The sequence below is a fragment of the Hirundo rustica genome, unplaced genomic scaffold, assembly GCF_015227805.2.
Source record: "Hirundo rustica isolate bHirRus1 unplaced genomic scaffold, bHirRus1.pri.v3 scaffold_165_arrow_ctg1, whole genome shotgun sequence".
NCBI lineage: Eukaryota > Metazoa > Chordata > Aves > Passeriformes > Hirundinidae > Hirundo > Hirundo rustica.
In genome coordinates, this window is record NW_026690240.1 from 23,159 (window position 1) to 32,942 (window position 9,784).

At 54.9% G+C, this 9,784-nt stretch overlaps 1 pseudogene; it reads right to left on the minus strand.

Moving 5' to 3' along the window:
* Nucleotides 1-226: 226 nt before the first annotated feature.
* The window catches only part of LOC120747696 (zinc finger protein 850-like), a 57,772-nt pseudogene continuing 48,214 nt past the window's right edge, over nucleotides 227-9,784 (minus strand).

A 9,784-nucleotide genomic window follows, 5' to 3' on the forward strand; every position in this document is an offset into this window, starting at 1 on the left:
CACCAGAGTGAAGAGGTTCCCACAGCCCCCAGCCAGGGACCCGCTCCCAAGGCTGCTGCCAGGGCAACCAGGGCTGGGACCAGCTGGGATGCTCGGTTTCCATGGGCTGGGATTTAGGAATGGGATTCCCCAATTTTGTGCTCCCGCTAAAACCGCGCCGCTGCTCGCTGCTCTCCAGCCTCCCATGGAAAGTACAAAAGACAAAGATCCTGGGCTGGGATAAGAACAATTTACTGGGAACAGCAACAAGATAAGGAACAACTAGGAACAGAAACAATATTGATAACAGAAGGGATAAGACAAACGATATACAGGGAAAACTACAACAACACTGACTGGCTCTTCCCAGCCACGTATTTCCTCCCGCTGGGAAAGGACACCCTTGTTCTTGGGAAAAGAGAAAGAGTCCCTTTCCTGCCCCTGGCAATGACCTGAGATGGGATCAAATACAATGATGGGACCATGGCCAGACACTCACATTCTTCAGTCCCACCTCACATCATTGCCAGGGGCAGGGAGAGGGACAGGTGACTTCCCAGCATGGATCATGGGAAATGTGGGTCACCAGGGCTCTGCCCAATGTGGGTCCTCTGATGGGGGATGAGGTTGGAGACTCACATGAAGCTCTTCCCACAGTTGGGGCACTTCCAGGGCTTCCCTTACTGGTGCCTCCGTTGGTGTTGGCTCAGGTGAGACTTCTGGGTGAAGCTCTTCCCACACTGGGGACACTCGTAGGGCCTCTCCCCAGTGTGGATGCGCCGGTGGCTGATGAGGTGGGAGTTTTGCTTGAAGCCCTTCCTGCAGTCAGGGCAGTGGAAGGGCCTCTCCTCTGTGTGAATCCGCTGGTGCACGAGGAGATCTGAGCTGGTCTGAAATCTCTTCCCACACTCAGGACACTCGTAGGGCCTCTCCCCAGTGTGGATCATTTCGTGGATGATCAGTTTGGACCTCTGGTTGAAGCCCTTCCCACATTCCCCACACTTGTATGGCCTTTCCTCACCGTGGATGTTCTGGTGGCAGATCAAGTGGGAGCGCTGGCTGAAGCTCTTCCCACATTGCTCACACTCGTAGGGCCGTTCCCTGGTGTGGATCCTCTGGTGGCAGATCAGGTTGGAGCTCTGTCTGAAGCTCATCCCACATTCCCCACACTCGTAGGGCCTCTCCCCAGTGTGGATGCGCCGGTGGCTGATGAGGTGGGAGTTTTGCTTGAAGCCCTTCCTGCAGTCAGGGCAGCGGAAGGGCCTCTCCTCTGTGTGAATCCGCTGGTGTTTGAGTAGATTGGAGCTGGTCTGAAACCTCTTCTGACACTTGGGACACTCATAGGGTCTGTCCCCAGTGTGGATGATCTGGTGCTGGACAGTGGTGTTGCTCTGGCTGAAGCTCTGTCCACCTTCCTGGCACAGGGTGGGTCTTTCCTCCTTGTTGCACCCTGGGATGGGTTTGGAGTCCTTCCTCCTGCAGGGTCTCTGGCGCTTTTTCTCCCGATTTGATTCCTGTGCCATGGAGCCACTCAAAACAGCCTCTTCCACGAGGTTCTGCTGTGGGGATTTGTCCTCCCTGGTCTCCATCCTCAGCTCCTTGTCTGGGGGAGGAAGGACAAGGACAAGATGAGATTTGCCTCTGTGCCAGAGGGAAGGGGAAGGAGATTCTCCCAACACATCCCCAGCAGGATGGCATTGGCAGCAGGGTTGTCCTGGAGCTGGGGGCCATGCTGGGCTGGGAGATGGAGCAGGAGAGAGGGGGAAAGGGGCACTGACTTCCTCCTCACCTGCCTGGCTGTCCTGGGGCATCTTCCTCTTCCTCGCAGCCTCCTCCTCCATCCAGCCAAGGTTTGGGAATGAGAAATCCTGATTTGGGCAAAAACAAGGGATGAGTATGTTGAGTTTGGATGTCCCTCTGCTCAAGTCCATCTCTACAAGTCACCAGATATCTGGAGTCCCTAATAGCCTATCAAACACCAAGAGCAGCCCGGAAAATTCCTTTGTGGTGTTCCCTGTCTCTGGTCTCTCTCCTTTGGTGTTTGGGGGTTTCCCCCTGTCCCAGCTGCTGGGGGTCACACCTGTACTGGGGGTTCCCCATCTACTCGGTCCCTGCCTTCCCTAGGCTTCTGAGAATCCCAGGAATCTGAAAACCTCCCACCTTTTCCATTTTCCATTTAGGGATGCTTGGGGGGGTTGGGGTCCCGGGGTCCCAGGGTCCCTTCTCTCCTTATTCTGTGCTTTGTGTTGCAGGGGGCCCAAGGAGTCTCCCCCTGGCCCTCTCACAGCTGTTGAGGGTCCTGTGAATTGCAGCACTTCCCCCTCTCTAGGGTCCTGGGGGACACAGGGCTCTGCTCCTCCAGACTGCCTCTGCCAGCAGCTGCCACTGGGACCCCCCAATGTCACCCCAAGGGCCATTTTCCACCCAGCTTTGGAGTTCTTACTTCTCCAAACATCCCCAATTAAAAAAAACCCAACCCGGGGACACCTCAGGATATCTGAGCCGAGCTCCCTGTCTTGGGCTGGTAAGACAGGGGTCTGCTATGGAAGGCAGGAGCCTCCCTTGAAATGGAAAATACAACCCCGTTCTCTTTGAATTATAGTTTTGAAATTAATGGGCTCTCAAGCAAAGATATGGCAATAGGAATAACAGTTCTATAGTAGGAAAATTAAACTAAAAATGCAGTAGTAAAAAAAGACACCACCAACAAAGCCCAAAAAATAAGACTCAGAATCCAACCTGGCACCCGGGTAGTCAGGGTGTTGCTTGCAGTACAATCAAATCGTGGCTGCAGTCCTCCTGGAGTGACAGATGTGGTTTTGTTGAAGCAATGATCTTGTAGAAGGTGCAGTTTTCCTCTGAAGGTCCAGTGGTGGTGCAGATGGGTCTGGTCTTCCTCTGGGAATCTAGTGGAAACCAAGCTGAACCTGATGCTTTAAATCTCAGATTATATCCAGGTAGGAATGCTTGGCTCCTCCCTCTGGGTGGAGCATCTCACAATGGGATGATGTAATTTTATCAGTCATGCAGTGAGACTCAATGGCCCATTACCAGAAGATATCTCCCTGGAGGGAGGATGGGTCATGGAAGAGATCAAGAACACTGCCCCATTTGGTTTTAACAGCTGGCCCATTAAGAGAAGATCTCCCTCAGAGATATGAGGGATGGGTCATGGAAGAGATAAACAACCTGCCCTCCTGGTTTTAACAGATGGTAATAGAATACACTTTTTTTGGTTACATCTTGCATTGCAAGACAGGGCTTGATGCTCCTTGCCCAGGCTCTCTCCAGAACACGCCCAGGCCAATGCTCAGCAGAGAAAAGCCCCGTGAGCAGCCCCAGGGTGGCCGTGGGCAGGCTGGGGGCAAACAGCATGGCTGGGGCTCTGCAAGGTCCCTGGGGGAGATGGGAAGGAGCAGCAGAGCAGGGGCTGATCCATCCCCACTGCGCTGGACACCCCAGGGCAGCGTCCCAGAGCGTCCTCATGCACCTGCCAACAACATCCCCCCTCTGCAGCCCTGGCCTCTCCCCCAGCTCACACAGGTGCCGCATCCTTGCAGGCACAGACACGGCAGCACTGGCTCAGGAGCCCCTGTTTGCACTGCCCAGAGCAGGCGTGAGCACCCCCATGGTGTTGGTGTGGGGAGATGAACCTGAGTGAGCACAAATGCCATCATCAGCCCCTGGGGCCAGGAAGGGCTGGGGGACAGCAGGGAAACCACTCAGGTTTGTGGTGGCCTCTGAAGTCAGCCAGAAAGTTTGTTCCCATGAGCTGTGAGTTTCCTGTGCCACTGCAGATGTTCCTCAGAGCCAGGGCTGCCTGGCAGCCACCCCCAAACTGCCCTCAGCATTTCCTTTGCTTCACCTTGGCTTTCTTTGCTCTTCCTGCTACAAATTCCTTCTGATTGTCCACCCCTGTTCCTTTTCCAGCCCATATCTGGTTGCCCTTTCCTCTCTGGCCCCACTCCCCATTTTAATTCCTGAGCTGGCACCATGGGAACATCCCTTGGGGAGCAGGATCATCCTCCAAGTGCTTCAGGAATTGTCTGCAGGCTCCTGCAGTGCCTCGTGCTGCTCCCTTGCCAGAGGCACCACAGGCCAGGGGGGCACATCTGGGCTGCTGTGTCTGGCTGTGGAGCTCCCTGTTCTGGGCAAGGAGGAGGAGCTGCAGAGGCTCTGCAGGACTGACAGGATGGGCTTTGGGGCTGTGAGGAGAAGCTGAGGGACCTGGGCTGCTGGACCTTCTGGAGAGGAGGCCCAGGGCTCATCCTGCAACTGCTGCAAGGGTGGTTTCAGAGAATCACAGAATCAGCAAGGTTGGAAAAGACCTTGGACATCATCAAGTCCAAGCACTGTGCCCTGACACTGCCTTGTCTCCCCTAAGCTTCCTCTTCTCTAGGATAAACAACCCCAGCTCCCTCAGCCCCACCTCACAGGACTTGTGTTCTAGACCCCTCACCAGCCTTGTTGTTCTTCTCTGGACACACTCCAGCCCCTCCACTTCCTTCCTAAGCTGGGGGGCCCAGAACTGGACACAGCACTCAAGGTGCTGCCCAAGTAGTGCTGAGCACAGGGGAAGAATCACTGCCCTGGTCCTGATGGCCACACTGTTCCTGATCCAGGCCAGGAGCCATTGGCCTTCTTGGCCACCTGGGCACACTGCTGGCTCATGTCCAGCCTGCTGTCCATCAGTCCCTCCAGGTCCCTTTCTGCCTGGCTGCTGTCCAGCCACTCTGTTCCCCAGCCTGTCAGTTGTTTTTCCTGGAGAAAAGGAGTCTCAAAGGAGACAAGGCAGTGTCAGGGCGCAGGTTGGACTTGATGATGTCCAAGGCCTTTTCCAACCTGGCTGATTCTGTGATTCTCTGCAACCACTCTTGCAGCAGTTGCAGGATGAGCCCTGGGCCTCCTTTTCAGAAGGTCCAGCAGCCCAGGTCCCTCAGCTTCTCCTCACAGCCTCAAAGCCCATCCTGTCAATCCTGCAGAGCCTCTGCAGTGCAGGGAAAACTGGGCAACTGGGCACTGGGCAACTGAATAGCAGAATGAATATGATTTTAGCAGAAGCCGTCTATTGTTCACATTAAAATACAGTTATAGAGTCTCGCACTACTGTCCACACCTACAGGTGTCTCTCAATTGGCTAAGCCACTTGTTCACAAGGCAGGCACACATCCTTCAGGACGCCTAATTAGTCAAGCGTCCATCATCGTGTTGTGTGTCCTCTAGGTTTTGCATTGTTTGTAAACAGTTTCTCAGGCTCTTGGTTCTTATTTTTAGTCCTGTTGTTATCTCAGTAGCCTTGAGGAATTCCTGAGAGCTCCTGGGCAAGGAGCCTCAAGCCCTGTCTTGCAATGCAAGATGTAACCAAAAAAATGTATTCTATTACCATCTGTGAACACCAGCTGGGGCAGGTTGTTTATCTCTTCCATGACCCATCCCTCATATCTCTGAGGGGGATCTTCTCTTAATGGGCCAGCTGTTAAAACCAAATGGGGCAGTGTTCTTGATCTCTTCCATGACCCATCCTCCCTCCAGGGAGATATCTTCTGTTAATGGGCCATTGCCACTTTGGGAAGGGCTCTGGTGACCCAGGTTCCTGTGACCCACTCTGAGAAGTCACCTGTCCCTTTCTCTGCCCCTGGCAGTGATGTGAGGTGGGACTGAAGAACATGAGGGTCTGGCCATGGTCCCATCATTGTATTTGAGCCCATCTCAGGTCATTTCTGGCTGGGCTCTGCCCCAGCCCACAGAGTGTGACCTCAGCCCTGACTCTGTCACAGCCGCTGTGCCTGAGCCCTGCAAAGCCTAAAGGTCACTGTCATGGGTTAGCACAGTTTGGTTTTTAGTTAGGGAGGAATGTGAAGTGTTACCCTGTCAGGACCCTAGAAATAGTTTTAGAAAGGACAAGGACCTATCAGAAGCCGGTTTGAGATATTGGCATCTGCTTTGGCCACTGAGAATGTTGAATGCGACTTTGGGCAGTACCCATATAAATCCTGGGTTTGTTCAGGTCAGGCCCTTTTCCTCCTGGTCAGCTGAACAGGTAACATCGAGTGGGTCCTACTGCTCCCCACACCCCACCTCCCCCTTCGGGGGGAAGCTCGCCCGAGGCCGAGCCGGACTCCATCGGCTCCCGGGGGGAGGAGAGGTTGCAGCTTAACATCAACCACTTTGAAAAAACCTCCCCAGAGACCCCAGAGCAGGGAGGGATCTCCCCTGATAACAACTATGGGCCCAGTTTGGCCGAGGCTGCCCCGATTGTCACCGAGGGGTGGGCAGAGCTCTCCTCCCGCTCCCCTCCTCCGGTGTCTTCCAGACGGAGAAGAAAGAGTGGAGGGAGGAAACCAGGCTGATCTGAAATGGAGAGACTGCTGCCTGGAGCAGAAATCACATGGCCACTGCAGGCCTGGGCAGAGTTAACCCTGTCCTGGCAACATGGAGCTTCCAAGGCCTGACCCTTCCCTGAGAGAGAAAAGAAAGAGACAGAGGGGATGTAGGAAAGACGCCGCATGAAGTCAGTGGAGCGGGAGTGGAAGAACTGATAAAGATTATTAGAAGAGGGATTGAGGATGTGGACATTTTTAACCAAACTTTTCTGGTGTAAACTAGGGAGAAATGTTTCTTGTAACATCTTAATGTTGTTTGGGGAATGCTAGTTCTAGTCAAAGTTGGGGATTGATATGATTGAGATTTAAGTGGGAATCTTAAAGCCCCTCACTCCTGGCATAAAAGGAGGTCTCAGCCTTTGAGAACAAGATGATTTTAGAAAGAAAGTGATTTGAAGCCCTCAGCTCCTGGGTTAAAAGGAGGTCTTTATTTCTTTTGAGAAAGAAACTATTTGTTACCCTGGTTTTTCTGAGTTTCTTTATTAGCCTTTTGATTTTCAGAAATGGAGTCAGATCTTTTAGTTACTGTAGAATATTAGAGCAGTTTTTCTACCTTTCCCACAGAAGTAATATAAACAAATCCTTTGTTTTTCATTCTTTGTCCTTTGTTTGCATATTTCTAACCTGAAAACAATTGTAACTGACAATTCGTCTGGCCACTGAGGCTGAGGGGTGGAAACCCCAAAAAGCCAATCTTCTGCTAGACCCACAAATGTATAAAAGTAAAAGAATAAACAAAGGGGTCTTCTTCTTTTCGCCCTTTCAGCTGGAAGCTGGATCAGAAGAACCTCTGCAGAAATCTCTTGTCTGCGTGTGATTTCTTTGTGTTTCACGGTGACATCTGGTGACCCTGAGTGTGGGTGAACGGTTTGGTGAGGTTTTTCCTTTCTCCTTTTCCCTGTTTTGTGTTTATCATGGAGGATTCTTTAGTTTTGGAACTTTGGGGAGATCTCTTGGAGCGGAAGGATGCTCAGATATCCCAGGAGGGACTACAGGATCTATTTGCATGGGGCAGGCGGCATGGGTTCTTTCCCACGCCAGGGTCTGTGCTTAGTCGATGGGAGTGGCGCCTCCTGGGGGACTGTATGTTAGACTCCCTTGATATAGAATACGATGAAGACATTGCGGAACTCTTATTGCAGTTGAAATTATTTGAGAGAGCTGTATTTAAGTCGATTCCTTACAGTTCGAAGGCTGAGAGCCCCAGTCCAAAGCGGGACGGAGAGCTGGGAGGGGGTGGGGTCGTTATGTCAGACCCGGAATCTGAATTTCAGCTGCTTTGTGATGTGGATTCTTCCCCTTCCTCCCCCGTTCCTGCGCGGGGGGCTTTCCCCCACCTCGGGTTCTGGCGCTGGTCTCGGGCAGAGGGGGGGCAGAGCCCTGCCGAGCCTGGGGCCGGCCCCGCCGGTCCCGCCGGTCCCCGCGCAGCGCAGCCGCCGGAGCAGGGCAGGGCCGCCCCCTCTCCAAGCCTTTCCGGCGTTGGTGGGTGAGGGCGACCCGGAAAAGCGGCCCCCCCTGTCTTTTGGCCGCGATTCGGTCACGGTGCATTGTCTGTTTTGTCGCACGACCGTTACGTATCCGATGGGGTCGGGCGGTGTGGAGTTTCCCGCTCTGCCGCCTGGGCCGAGCCCGGAGGTGGCTGCGTCGGCCGCCTCTTCCCCTGTGCCGCCGGCAGCGCGGGGCCGGGATGCGGCCGAAGGCAGAGCCTCGGTCAGTCCCTCGGCAGGCGCCGCCTCCCTGCGCGGGCTGACAGCTTCGCCCCGCTCCGGGATGGGGGGGCCCACGAGCTCCCGGGCCCCCGCGGGACCCCTTCTCGGGGGGGTTCCGGATAATCCGCCTCCCGCGCCAGCCCCATGGGCTGCAGGCAGTGCTGGCGGGGCGGGGAGAGGCTCTGATGCGGCTAGTTCTAAGGGGCTGCCCGCAGGGACTGGCGCGGCACCCCCAGTCACGGAGGCGCGGTCGCCGCCTCCGCCTGAACGCAGCACAGGCTCCTCAGGTGCGCAGGGATGCGTGTCTGCCGTGGAGCCGTCGGACCGGTCTCCAGCATCTGGTGCGGGCTCCAGCGCCGCTGAGGATGCGGCGGGGCCAGCGCCAGTGGCTGGTCCGACCTCACCTCCGCTTCCTGCTGCTAGCGTTGCGCCGGCTGCAGGCGCAGAGGTGTTTAAGTTCAGCGCGAACGGGGACACGGCCGAAATGCGGCCGGTCTTTGACAAGGGCAGAAATTCTCACGCTGTTGGCTCTTCATCAACAGTTTGGACGCTACCCCCTTGTCAGGTGACCGTAAGGCCGAGAGACCGCGGCCAGTTCTGGGACGAAGTAAAGGCTAAGGTTGAAGGACTAAGTGGAGATGCTGATGCTGGTGCTGGACCTGCCATGTCTGATGTTCAGCTGGTTCCCAGTCGAGTGCCTGCCTCTGACCCTGTGGGGCCCACAGGGCAGGATAGGGCAGGTGCTGCTGCTTCATCTGAGGGTCTTCAGGCCTTCCCTGTCCTTCAGGGTGCTACTCATAACACCTATCAACCCTTGGCTTGGCAGGCCTTGTCAAAACTGCGTGATGCAGTGGGGAAATATGGTTTGGGCTCAGCCGAGGTGATGCAGGTTCTCCGTTCTTTTAATGCCAGTCTTTTGATGCCCTTTGACATTCGGAGCTTGGCTCGGGCCCTTTTCCCACCGGTTGAATATGACTTCTTTGAGAATAAATGGACTCAGTTGGCAGTCAGAGCGGTGGAACGGAATACGACACTGGGTCCAGGAGATCCTAGGCGTATGGTTAATATTGATATGCTAATGGGAACAGGCAATTATACCAGGGCCAACAGGCAGGCTGGTTATGAGCCCTTGGTCCAGGAGCAGTGCCAGCAGACAGGCATGGCAGCCCTGGTTCAGACCTTACAGCTGGCTACTCCACAGCAGCCCTTTGCGACTATCGTCCAGGGAGTTGATGAGCCCTTCCTGTGCTTTGCAGGGAGGTTAACTGCTGCGGTTGAGAAGCAGGTGAGTGATCCGGCAGCAAGGAAGCTCATGATTCAGTCTGTTGCTCAGGGCAACTGTAATGCTGTTTGCAAGAGGATTATTGAGGCCCTTCCTGGGGAACCATCCATGTCGGACATGGTTGGGGCCTGTGCAAAGATATCCCCTTCCAGCCAACAGGTGCTTGCCGTGCATACAGCTGTGCAGCCAGCTGTGGCTACGATTGTCCAACCGACGGTGGCTACAGCGGTCCAGCCGGCCGTGCCTGCGGCCGTGCAACCGGCTGTGGCTGCTGCTGTGCAGCCTGCTTGGGTTGTTCCCCAAGGGGTGCAACAGCAGCAGTGGGGTGCTCAGGGCCAGGAAGAAACAGAGGAAGGCACAGAAGCCTACGGCTGTCTTGTTTTATTGTGCACGGTGTGGAAGGCCGAATCACGCTGCGAATGCGTGTAAGG